The sequence below is a fragment of the Vombatus ursinus genome, unplaced genomic scaffold (genome assembly GCF_900497805.2).
Source record: "Vombatus ursinus unplaced genomic scaffold, bare-nosed wombat genome assembly UNPS02014863.1, whole genome shotgun sequence".
Lineage (NCBI taxonomy): Eukaryota > Metazoa > Chordata > Mammalia > Diprotodontia > Vombatidae > Vombatus > Vombatus ursinus.
In genome coordinates, this window is record NW_020954641.1 from 24,688,188 (window position 1) to 24,698,905 (window position 10,718).

Consider the following 10,718-nt stretch of genomic DNA (forward strand, 5'->3'; position numbering starts at 1 on the left):
CTTCCTTCCTTCCTTCCTTCCTTCCTTCCTTCCTTCCTTCCTTCCTTCCTTCCTTCCTTCCTTCTTCACTCCCTCCCTTTTTTCTTTTTCTCTTTCTTTTTCTTTTTCTCTTTCTTTCTTGTTTTCTTTCTTTCTTTCTCTTTCCAAATATTATCTCATTTGATCTTTACAACAACCCTGGGAGGTTGGTATTATTATTCTCACTTTATAATTGAGGAAACTAAGGCCAACAGAAATGAAGTGACTGGAGTGAAACTCTCTCTCCTCACCTCTGCCTCCTGGCTTTCCTGGCTTCCTTCAAGTCTCAGCTAAAGTTCCACCTTCTGCAAGAAGCAATTTAGCTTCACACTTAGCTGACACCTTTTCCATCAAGCTCTTTTAGCCCTTCTCCCAGTTGTTAGGGATCTCCCACCTCAGCTTTCCTTGTTTTATGTTTATTTGTGTGTGTTATTTGTGTATCCCCTCCCGTCCTCCCTCCCCCTTTCCCAGTAAAACATAAGCCCCTTAAGGTCGAAGATTATTTCATATTTGTCTTTGTATTTCCAGTGCCTAGATGAACTTCATAAATATCTGTTTAATTGAATTAGGATTCTCCTTTGCCTGTAAATTCATAGATATGTGATCTGCTGCCAGTGATTTTTTTTCCATTCAAATGGCATGAGAGCTATTCAGCAGAATTGTAACTGGTAATTTTGGTGCCTAGGGCAAGCAGCAAAAAAACAAACAAAAACACCTCCCCCCCCAAAAAAAACCCCATGCCTTCAAAAATAGCTTTGTAATTCCCAAAGTGAAAATACAAGAAAAATTAAGACAAATTCAATTGAGCAGGAGATGAAACTTTGGGATTCCAGTCCATGGGGAGAAACCCTAAGACCCTGACTCCTACGGAGAGAGGTACCAGGACATTGGCTCCCCTACTCCGGTGATGGGGCACATTGGCTGGCATTGGGAGGGAGAACCTGGGAAACCATGAAGTTGTTTGCTAGAGAGATGGGAGAAAGGAGCAAAGTATAACATTCTTTGGAGAAGGTCACCTGGGCTTCAGCAGCCTAGGAGAAGCAGCCTGGTAGCTTCTTAATCTGACTAATTGCTCTTGCTAACTAGGTGCTAAACTCAGTTTCTTCAACACCGATAAACAGAGCAAGGCTGTCAAAACATAAGCATAACTTTTAAAATCGAACAATCTTTCTTTAAAAAGTAATTTTTTGTGCCCTATAAATTCCAGTGCATTGGGGTAAAGTCCCCACTACTTTGTCCTAGTTATAGATCTGCTAAACACATGGCAGATTTGGTATGGTAAAAAGAGCAAAGGGTCTAGAATGGGACTAGAATCCAGGCTTTTCTGACTCACTGTCCAATGAACTGTCCGCTACACCATACAAAATGATTAAGGACAAGACTACGGCTGCCTTCAGTGTAAAATAAACAAAGTAAGCAAAAATCCGGGGGAAATGAAGGCACGAATGGAGAGCTTATCTTATATGTGTTAATCAATAGGAGAGATTCTTCTAGGGTATAGGTTGGGCCAGATGGCCACAGAGATTCTTACAACTCTGAAATTCTGAGATTCTATGGAATGAGCATAGCTAGGTTTGAATGTTTGGCTCTACTGCTTATGGGCTGTGTCACCTTGGGTATGTGAATTAACCTCTCTTGTCTGCCATCTCTCCATCTTCCATCCCTATTGCCACTACAAAAGAATTATTTGTTTATTTCACACAGTGAAAAACAGTTACCTTTTAGCCTTTGTTGGAGACTTAAGTTGTTCAGCATTAGGGTTGAAGTTGTTCAGTCATTTTTCATTAGTGTCCAACTCTTCGTGATCCCATTTGGGGTTTTCTTGGCAAAGATATTGGAGTGGTTTGCCATTTCCTTCTCCAGCTCATTTTACAGATGAGGAAATTGAAGCAAACAAGAAGTGACTTGCCCAGGGTCACATAGCTAGTAAGGGTCTGAGATCAAATTTTAACTTAGGTCTTCTTGACTCTAGGCCTGGTGCTCTATCCAATATGCTACCTAGCTGCCCATTAGAATTGAAACCAAGATGTATCCCTTAAAAACATTAAACCTTGATGATGTTTTGTCAAGAATATAAGGAGGGTGTGTAAGAGTGCCAACCCTGGCGCCCACTGCCTGAAGACCAGCTATGTTACATTTCATCTTTCCCCCGGGGTTCTCCAACAATCTGAAGAGACTCAGAAGAGGGTGACTAGTCTCTGCCATTGTCATCCCCACCAACCGTGTTCCCTCAATTTTAGGAGTCCCATGAAACCCAGTTCTGTTTAACCATGTAACAGAGTAGCTTATACAAAGTAATATTTATTTCAAAGGTATAGCAAGAACAAACATCCAAATATTCTCCAGACTCAAACAAAGAAGGGGGAGAACATAATCCCTCTTTATACCAACTCAGTCTCTGGGGGGAGGAAGGGGATTAGGTTCACAGCTTAATTTAGTTTTTATATAGCCCACCAAGTTGCAAGTCCAAAATCCCCCAGTCCCAGGACCCTGGTTTCCTAGGACTTTCCTGCTGGGTTGGCAGCAACATCAAGCCTGGAATCCAGGCTCCAAGGTCATCAGATCTGGCGATTCCTAGAGCAAAGCCCCAAACCTAATTCTTAGGGCCGCTAGAACTAAAAAGGAGAAGGGGAAGGTGGTTCAGTGCATAGCAAACAAGACCTGCCAGAAGGGGGGGGGGAGAGAGAGAGAGAGAGAGAGAGAGAGAGAGACTGTCCCAGTCTGGTAATTTTACAGATGGTATTTGTTTCAGCTACCTAGTCAATGCAAAGAAGTCTCCTCCCGACCCTGTGGTAGGATAACACATGACATCTTCTACAAGAAGCAGATCCTTGCTATGCCCCATATGGTGGCCCCATCTTAGGCCATTTTGTACAACAAAGCCCCATTACAGGTGAATTAGGGACTCCTGATTGCTGCCTTGTAGGAGCATTTGACAAAATGATAAAATGATTAAACAATAGGTCTTAGAATATATTTAGAATAGTCTTTGATGGTATGACGTTAGTTTGCATATATGAGGTTGGTTAATGCACCCTTTTAGGGTATATTACAGTAGCTGAGATGCAGTAAGCAATTGTTGGTTTTAACAATAACAATAATGATAGCTAGCATTTACACAAGGTACCCCCCAAAGTGTTAGGTATGGTACTTTAACTTTTGCAAAGTACTTTTATATATGTTATCTCATGTGATCCTCATAACAACCCTGGGAGGTAAATGCCAAATGTTATTGTCTCTGTTTTACAAATAAGGAAGCTAAGGTTGAAAGAGACTATGTGACTTATGGTAGGGTCACAGAGCTAGTAAGTATCTGAGACAGGATTTGAACTCTGGTCTTCCCCTCTCCAAGGCCAGCACTCTATCCATTGCACCACCTACTTGCCTCACTACAAGGCACAGACAGTTTAAGTGTTCTTCCCAGCTACCCAAAAAGTTTGAATGACAATGTAAAGAACATGGGCATGGGCTGGGATTCAGGAGATCTGGGTTCTAGTCTGAGATCTGTCCCTAATAGTCGTAGGGAAGTCACTTATTCAATGTCTTCATCTGTCAAATGGGAACAATAATACCTTCTCTATTCAGCTCTATTTTTTTTTTTTTTGGGTGAAGCAATTGGGGTTAAGTGACTTGCCCAGAGTCACGTGGCTAGTGAGTATTATATGTCTGAGGCCAGATTTGAACTCAGGTTATTAAGTGCCTTGACTCCAGGGTCTGTGCTCTACACCAGGGCGCCACCTAGCTGCCCTCCAGCTCTATTTTTTTTAAGCTTTTATTTAGTCTTTTATTTTTTCCCCAGTTACATGTAAAAATAATTTTTAACATTCATTTTTAAAACTTTGAGTTCCAAATTCTCTCCCTTCTTCCCTCCCCACCCCTATCCCCATTGAGACGGCAAGCAATTCCATATAGGTTATACACGTATAGTCATGCAAAACATATCCATAATAGTCATGTTGTGAAAGAAAACATAAACATGAAAAAATAAACTCAAGAAAAATAAAGTTAAAAAAGTATGCTTCAGTTTTATTCAGATACCAGCATTTCTTTCTCTGGGGATGGATAGCATTTTTCATCATAAGTCCTTCAGAGTTGTCTTGGATCATTGTATTGCTGAGAATAACTAAGTCATTCACAGCTGATCATCTTACAATATTGCTATGATTTTGGACACAGTTCATTTTGCTTTGCATCAGTTCACGCAAGCCTTTCCAGGTTTTTCTGAGAACATTCTGCTCATCATTTCTTATGGTACAATAGCATTCCATCATAATCACATACCACAACCTGTTCAGCCATTCCCCAACTGATGGGCATCCCCTCAATTTCTAAGTCTTTACCCTCAGAAAAGAGGTGCTGTAAATATTTTTGTACACATAGGTACTTTTCCTTTTTGTTTTTTATCTCTTTTGGGATACAGACCTAGTAGTAGAATTGCTAGGTCAAAGGGTATGCATGATTTTATAGTCCTTTGGCCTGGCTCTATTTTAAAGTTTGATGATATTATGAAGAAGGACTATGTTCCCTTTGTCACATCTGACTCTTCATGACCCCACTTAGGGATTTCTTGGCAAAGATAATGGAGTGGTTTGCCTTCTTCTTCTCTGATTCATTTTGCAGATGAGGAAACAGAGGCAAACAGGGTAAAGTGACTTGCTCAGAGTCACGCAGCTACTAAGTGTCCAAGGCCAGATTTGAACTCAGAAAGATGAGTCTTTCTGACTCTAGGCCCAGCACTCTATCCTCTGCAAAGTCACGTAGCTGACCCAGAATATGTTACCTCCTCATCCCAGTTTTAAAGTTTAAAAGGCAATTTGGTGAGTGGAATAAAACCAGGATCTCGGAACCTTCAGACTCTTAAATTCTGTAGTTCTGACCAGGCTGTTTCCTGCTTCTGTACCTTCACTGATTTTTTTAAAAATGTGATTATGGCTGTTACTCATTGCCCTGTGCTATGTTAACCTAGAGCCCTAGGAAGAAGCCCTTGAGCCCCAAAGTTCATCGAGGACATGTACAAATGGATGTATTGTGTGTTCTTTTTCTGAGCAGTATCAAGACCCAGACAGTTTGTAAGGGTAGTAGCCTATGGCTCTCTGGCAGAGAGCCACTGTGGACTAAAACTAGATATCCCTCTTTGCCTTTGGTGCATTAAGAAAGGTACGGTATCCTGATCTTGGGAGGTGATCCCAAGGCCAACATATTCTGCCTGCGCTATGCAGTCCACTGCTGGCCTATGATAATCAGTACATGGAACCACATTTTGAGACAGTCACTGGTTTAGCCGCAGAGCATCCAATGAAGGGCAATGAGAGTGATAATCAGTTGAAGGGACCAGGGATGTTTGGCCTGGAAAAAAGAAAGATGTAAGCAAGGCTTCCTAACCTTGTTTGTGTCATGGACCCTTTTGGTCACCCAGTAAAGTCTATGGGCCCTTTCTCAGAATGAGGTTTTTAATTTCATAAAATAAAATACATAGGATTGCAAAGGAAACCAATTATATTAAAATATAGTTATCATTTTTTAAAAGTTCCCAGACCCCGGCTTAAGAATGCCTGATTTAAGAGGGCATGACAGCTGTTCTTCAGTCTTTGAAAGGCTAGCATATGGAAGGGGGATTACCTTTGCTCTGCTTAGCTCCAACGGGTAGAACTAGGAAGTATGAGGAGCAGTTGCAAAGAGGCAGATTTCAGTTTGATCTCAGAAAATACTGAAATCAAAGCTGTACAAAAGTGAGATAAGCAGCCTCAGGGGCTCAGGTTCCCCCTTCATCAACTATTTTCAAGCAATGGTTGGCTCACGACTATTTTTGCCTTTCTTTGTATTCTTGGTGTTCAGCACTGTGCCTGGTATACAATAAGTGCTTAATGAATGCTTGTTAATTGATTGATACCACTTATAGAGAATGTTGTAGAGAGAATTCTTGTTCAGGTCCAGGCTGGACTACATGAGATCTGAGGTCCTTTGCAATTCTGAGATTCTGTGAAAATTAAATAAATCCATCCATAAGCAGCTCAGTGGCCCAAGTGGGTAGTGCGCTAGATCTGGAGTCAGGAAGACCAGAGTGTGAATGCAACCTTAGTCACCTACTAGTTATGGGACCCTGGGCAAGTCATTTAACTTCTGCCTACCTCAGTTTCCTTGTCTGCAAAATGGGGATAATAATAGTACCTAACTTCTAGGGCTGTTGTGAGAATAAAATGAGATAATATTTGCAAAGAGCTTTGCAAACCTTAAAGCATTATATTAAAGCTACCTAAGATTATTATTAGTTATTATTATTTTGCCCCACTCCAAGATTTCTTCCAGATCATTCATTCATCAAGAACCCAGTTGAAAAACATATGCCCAAGTAAGCTGTAGGTATAACAGCATACAAGATTCCAGGCATTTCCACAGGAATTCCACAGACGTCCCATGCCAGGAATTCTCTTTCTCCTTATCTCTACCTCCTAGTTTCTCTGGCTTCCTAGAATTCCCGGTATAATCCTACTTTCTGCAGGATGACTCTCCTGGTCCCACTTAATTCTTGTCCCCTCCCTCTGTTGTTTATCTCCAGTGATGAAGTCTATAGCTTGTTTGTACACAGTTGTTTGCATGTTGTCTCTCCCATTAGACTGTGAGCTCCTTGAGAGCAGACTCTGTCTTTTACCTTTCTTTGTATCTATCCCCAGAGTTTAACACAGTGCCTGGCACATAGTAGGCACTTAATGAGTGTCTATTGACTGACTTACTAGAAAAGTAGTGTGGTGTAGTAGCAATGTGGGATTTGAAGACAGTAGGGAAGTAGGGTAAAATTCTGCTTCCATTAAATTGAAAAGTTGTTGTACAAACAAAGCTAATGCAACCAAGATTAGAAGGGAAGTAGAAAGCTGGGAAACAATTTTTATAGCTAATGTCTTTGATAAAGGCCTCACTTCTAAAATATATAGAGAACCGAGTCAAATTTATAAGAATACAAGTCATTCCCCAATTGATAAATGATCGAAGGATATGAACAGGCAATTTTCAGATGAAGAAATTAAAGTTATCTATAGTCATATGAAAAAATGCTCTAAATCACTATTGATTAGAGAAATGCAAATCAAAATAACTTTGAGGTACCACATCACACCTATCAAATTGGTTAACATGACAAAACAGGAACATGATAAATATTGGAGAAGATGTGGGAAAATTGGAACACTATTGCATTGTTGGTGGAGTTGTGAACTGATCCAACCATTCTGGAGAGCAATTTGGAACTATGCCCAAAGGGCTATAAAAATGTGCATACCTTTTGACCCAGCAATATCACTTCTAGGTCTATATCCCAAAGAGATCATAAAAATGGGAAAAGGACCCACATGTACAAAAAATATTTATGCCAGCTCTTTTTGTGTTGGCTAAGAATTGGAAATTGAGGGGATGCCCATCAATTGGGGAATGGTTGAATGGTATATGAATGTAATGGAATACTATTGTGCTATAAGAAATGATGAGCAGGCAGACTTCAGAAAAACCTGGAAAGACTTGTATGAACTGATGCTGAGTGAAGTGAGCAGAACCAGGAAGACATTGTACACAGGAACAGCCACATTTTGTGATGACTAACTTTGATAGACTTAGCTCTTCTCAGCAATGCAAGGATCTAAGACAACTCCAAAAGATTCACGATGGAACATGCTGTCTATATCCAGAGAAAGAACTGTGGAGTCTGAATGCAGATGGAAGCATACTATTTGCTCTCTTTGTTTTGTTTTATTTTGTTTCTTCTTTCTTGTGGTTCCTTCCATTGGTTCTAATTCTTCTTTACAACTTGACTAATGTGAAAATATGTTTAATATTAATGTATATGTAAAGCCTATATCAGATTGCCCACCGTCTTGGGTAGAGAGGAGGTAAGGGAGGGGGAAAAATTTAAAACTCAAAATCTTATGGAAGTGAATGTTGAAAACTAAAAATAAATAAATTTAACAAAAAAATAAATAAATTCTGTCTCCAAATGTTTTTAGTTGTGGACAAGTCACTTAATATCTCTGAGACTCAGTTTCCCTATCTGTAAAATGAGGATAATAATACCTGCAGTTCCTACTTCACAGGGTTGTTGTGAAGATCATATGAGTTAAGTATCTACCTGCCAGCTATTATTATTACAACATGTGTGGAAAGCAGATGCTTTCTCACCCACAGCTAGTGGTCCTCTGGTTAATTAAGTGTCTCCTATGGAGTCATAACTTATTAGTGGCTCAGGTTGTTTCTTTCAACGTCTCTGAAGTGCTTTCCCCCTCATCTTCGGTGCAGCTGAATTCTAAACATTTATTAGAAAAAAAGTACACTTACCTTTCCTTCTATAGTATGGGTCTGCAAACTATGGGCCAATGGCCAAATCCAGGCCATTAAGCTAAGAATATTTCTTACATTTTTAAATATAACAAAGTTTTATTTCAAAAATGTAAAAACCATTCCTAGCTCACAACCTTACAGGCTACTAACCTCTTCTCTTTAGGCTCTAAATTGTTTCAGGCCATTAAGTACTCAGAAGCTAGTTAGTTTCTGACAAACCAACATGACTGTGTTTAAGTTCAATTGTTCTTTTTCCTCAGGGGGTCTCAGTTCTGACTAGTGATGCTTACAATAACTTCATTGCTTTATCACACAGCAGGTGAAAATGAATTATTAAAAATGATGAACCTAGACCAGTAACAAGGGATGATGGAAAGAGTGATGGAATCAGAGTCCTCCTTAACCTCTCAGTGCTCCTTATTTGTAAAATGAGAGTGTTGGACCGGATGACTTCAAAGGTACTATCTATCTCTAAGTATACAATCCTAAAGGGTATTTTAAAAATTGGATCCCATTTATTATATCAATTGACAGGCATTTGCCAAGCAGCTGCTCTATGTCAGGCATTATGCCAGACTCTGGGATACAAAAACACAAGTAAAAAGAATCCCTGTACTTAAGGAGTTTACAATCTAGTTGGAGTAGACAACATGTACATATATAGGTATATTTAAAACCTATACAAAATTGTGGTTGTTGTTCATCCTTTGTTTTTGAAAAGGACCAATGACATCACAGGGTGATGTCTTGACTTGCAAATGAATTGGATTTAAATGAGGCAGAGTTGTACAAAGTCATCAGTCACATTCTCTCTTCCAGAATCATCAAAGTCCAATGGCAAGACAAAAAGTTTTGACCAGGATGCAGTGGATGACCTTGCCATCTTCCATGTCTGACCAAGCTCTAGTGCTCAACAGTGCCTGCTTCAGCTGACTTCATGGCTATTGGAATAAAATGTTCTCATTTGCCCATTCCAGCCACGGGAAGGTCTTCACATGCTTGGGGTAGGTCATTTGTATTAAATATATTTTCACATTAGTCATGTTGTAAAGAAGAATTAGAACCAATGGGAGGAACTACAAGAAAGAAGAAACAAAATAAAACAAAACAAAGAGAGCAAATAGTATCCTCCTAACTCAGCGAAGGGTTTGAGGCCCGTTGGTTACCCTCAGCCTGGTTTAGCTTATCTGCAGAGATGGTTTTACTAGGGCATGGCTGCTGCAAAATAGATTCAGGTGATTTTGGGGTGGGACTAGTAGCTGAGGGTGGAGGGTGGTGAGGGCCAGGAAAGGCATCAAAAAGCGTGCCTGAGCTTATCCTTGAATAAAGCTAGGGATTCTGAGAGAAGGTAAATCCCAGAGTTGGGAAAGGTACTTCAGAGGGAATCTAATCCAACCTATACCCAAAGCAAGATGCCTATGATTTCCCCATAAGTGGACACCTAGCATCTACTTACGGTCTTCCAGTGATGGAGAACTCACGGCTCCCTGAGGCAATCCATTTCACCTCTAATTATTAAGAATTTTTCATTATATTAGAAATATAGTGTAGTTTGGAAATTAATGTAGTTTAACTGTTACACATTAGCCTTAGTTTTGCCCCATGAAGTTAAGCCAACCAGTTTAATCTCTTTTGAACATCTTCTTTCAAAAATGTTGAAGGTGATGGTCACTTGGCCTTAAGTCTTCTCTTCTTCAGGTTAAATATCCCCAATTACTATAGGACTTCAGGTTCCCTCAGTGTCCATGAGCATCCTCCTCTGAATAGGCTCTAGGTTGTTAAATGTACCTCCTAAAGGTAGAACCCAGAACTAGGCACGGTACTCAGAGATGTGATCTAGCCAACGAAGAGGATAGCAGAACTATCACTGTTGCTCCTTCTGGATACTATCCTAATGTGGCCTAAAATTCTTCTAGTTTATTGGGGTTTAGAAGGCTGCTATCTCACACTGCTGTTTGAAAGCCACCAAACCTTCTTCACACTTTTTCTAGATATATCTTTCCATGTTCTTGGAATTGATTTTTACACTTGGCCTTATTAAACTTTATTTTATTAGATTCAGTCCCTTGTTTCAGTCTGTCAAGACACCACTTTATCTCAATTCTGGCATCCAACATGTTATCTATCCTTGCAAGCTTTACGTTTTCCAATTTGATTGAGTAGGGCATCTATGCCTTCATCTTCATCTCTGTTAAAAATATTAAGCAGTATAGGGGTAAGGACAAAGGTCTCAGATACTGCATTGGAAATCTTCCTCTTCATTGGTTTCAATTCATTTACTGATCCTTTGGGTGCAGTTAATTAGTCAATTTTGAGCCTAAGTAAAAGTTTAGGTGTTTGTTTATCTCTTTAAGTGAAATCTAGGTGAGAATTTTTTA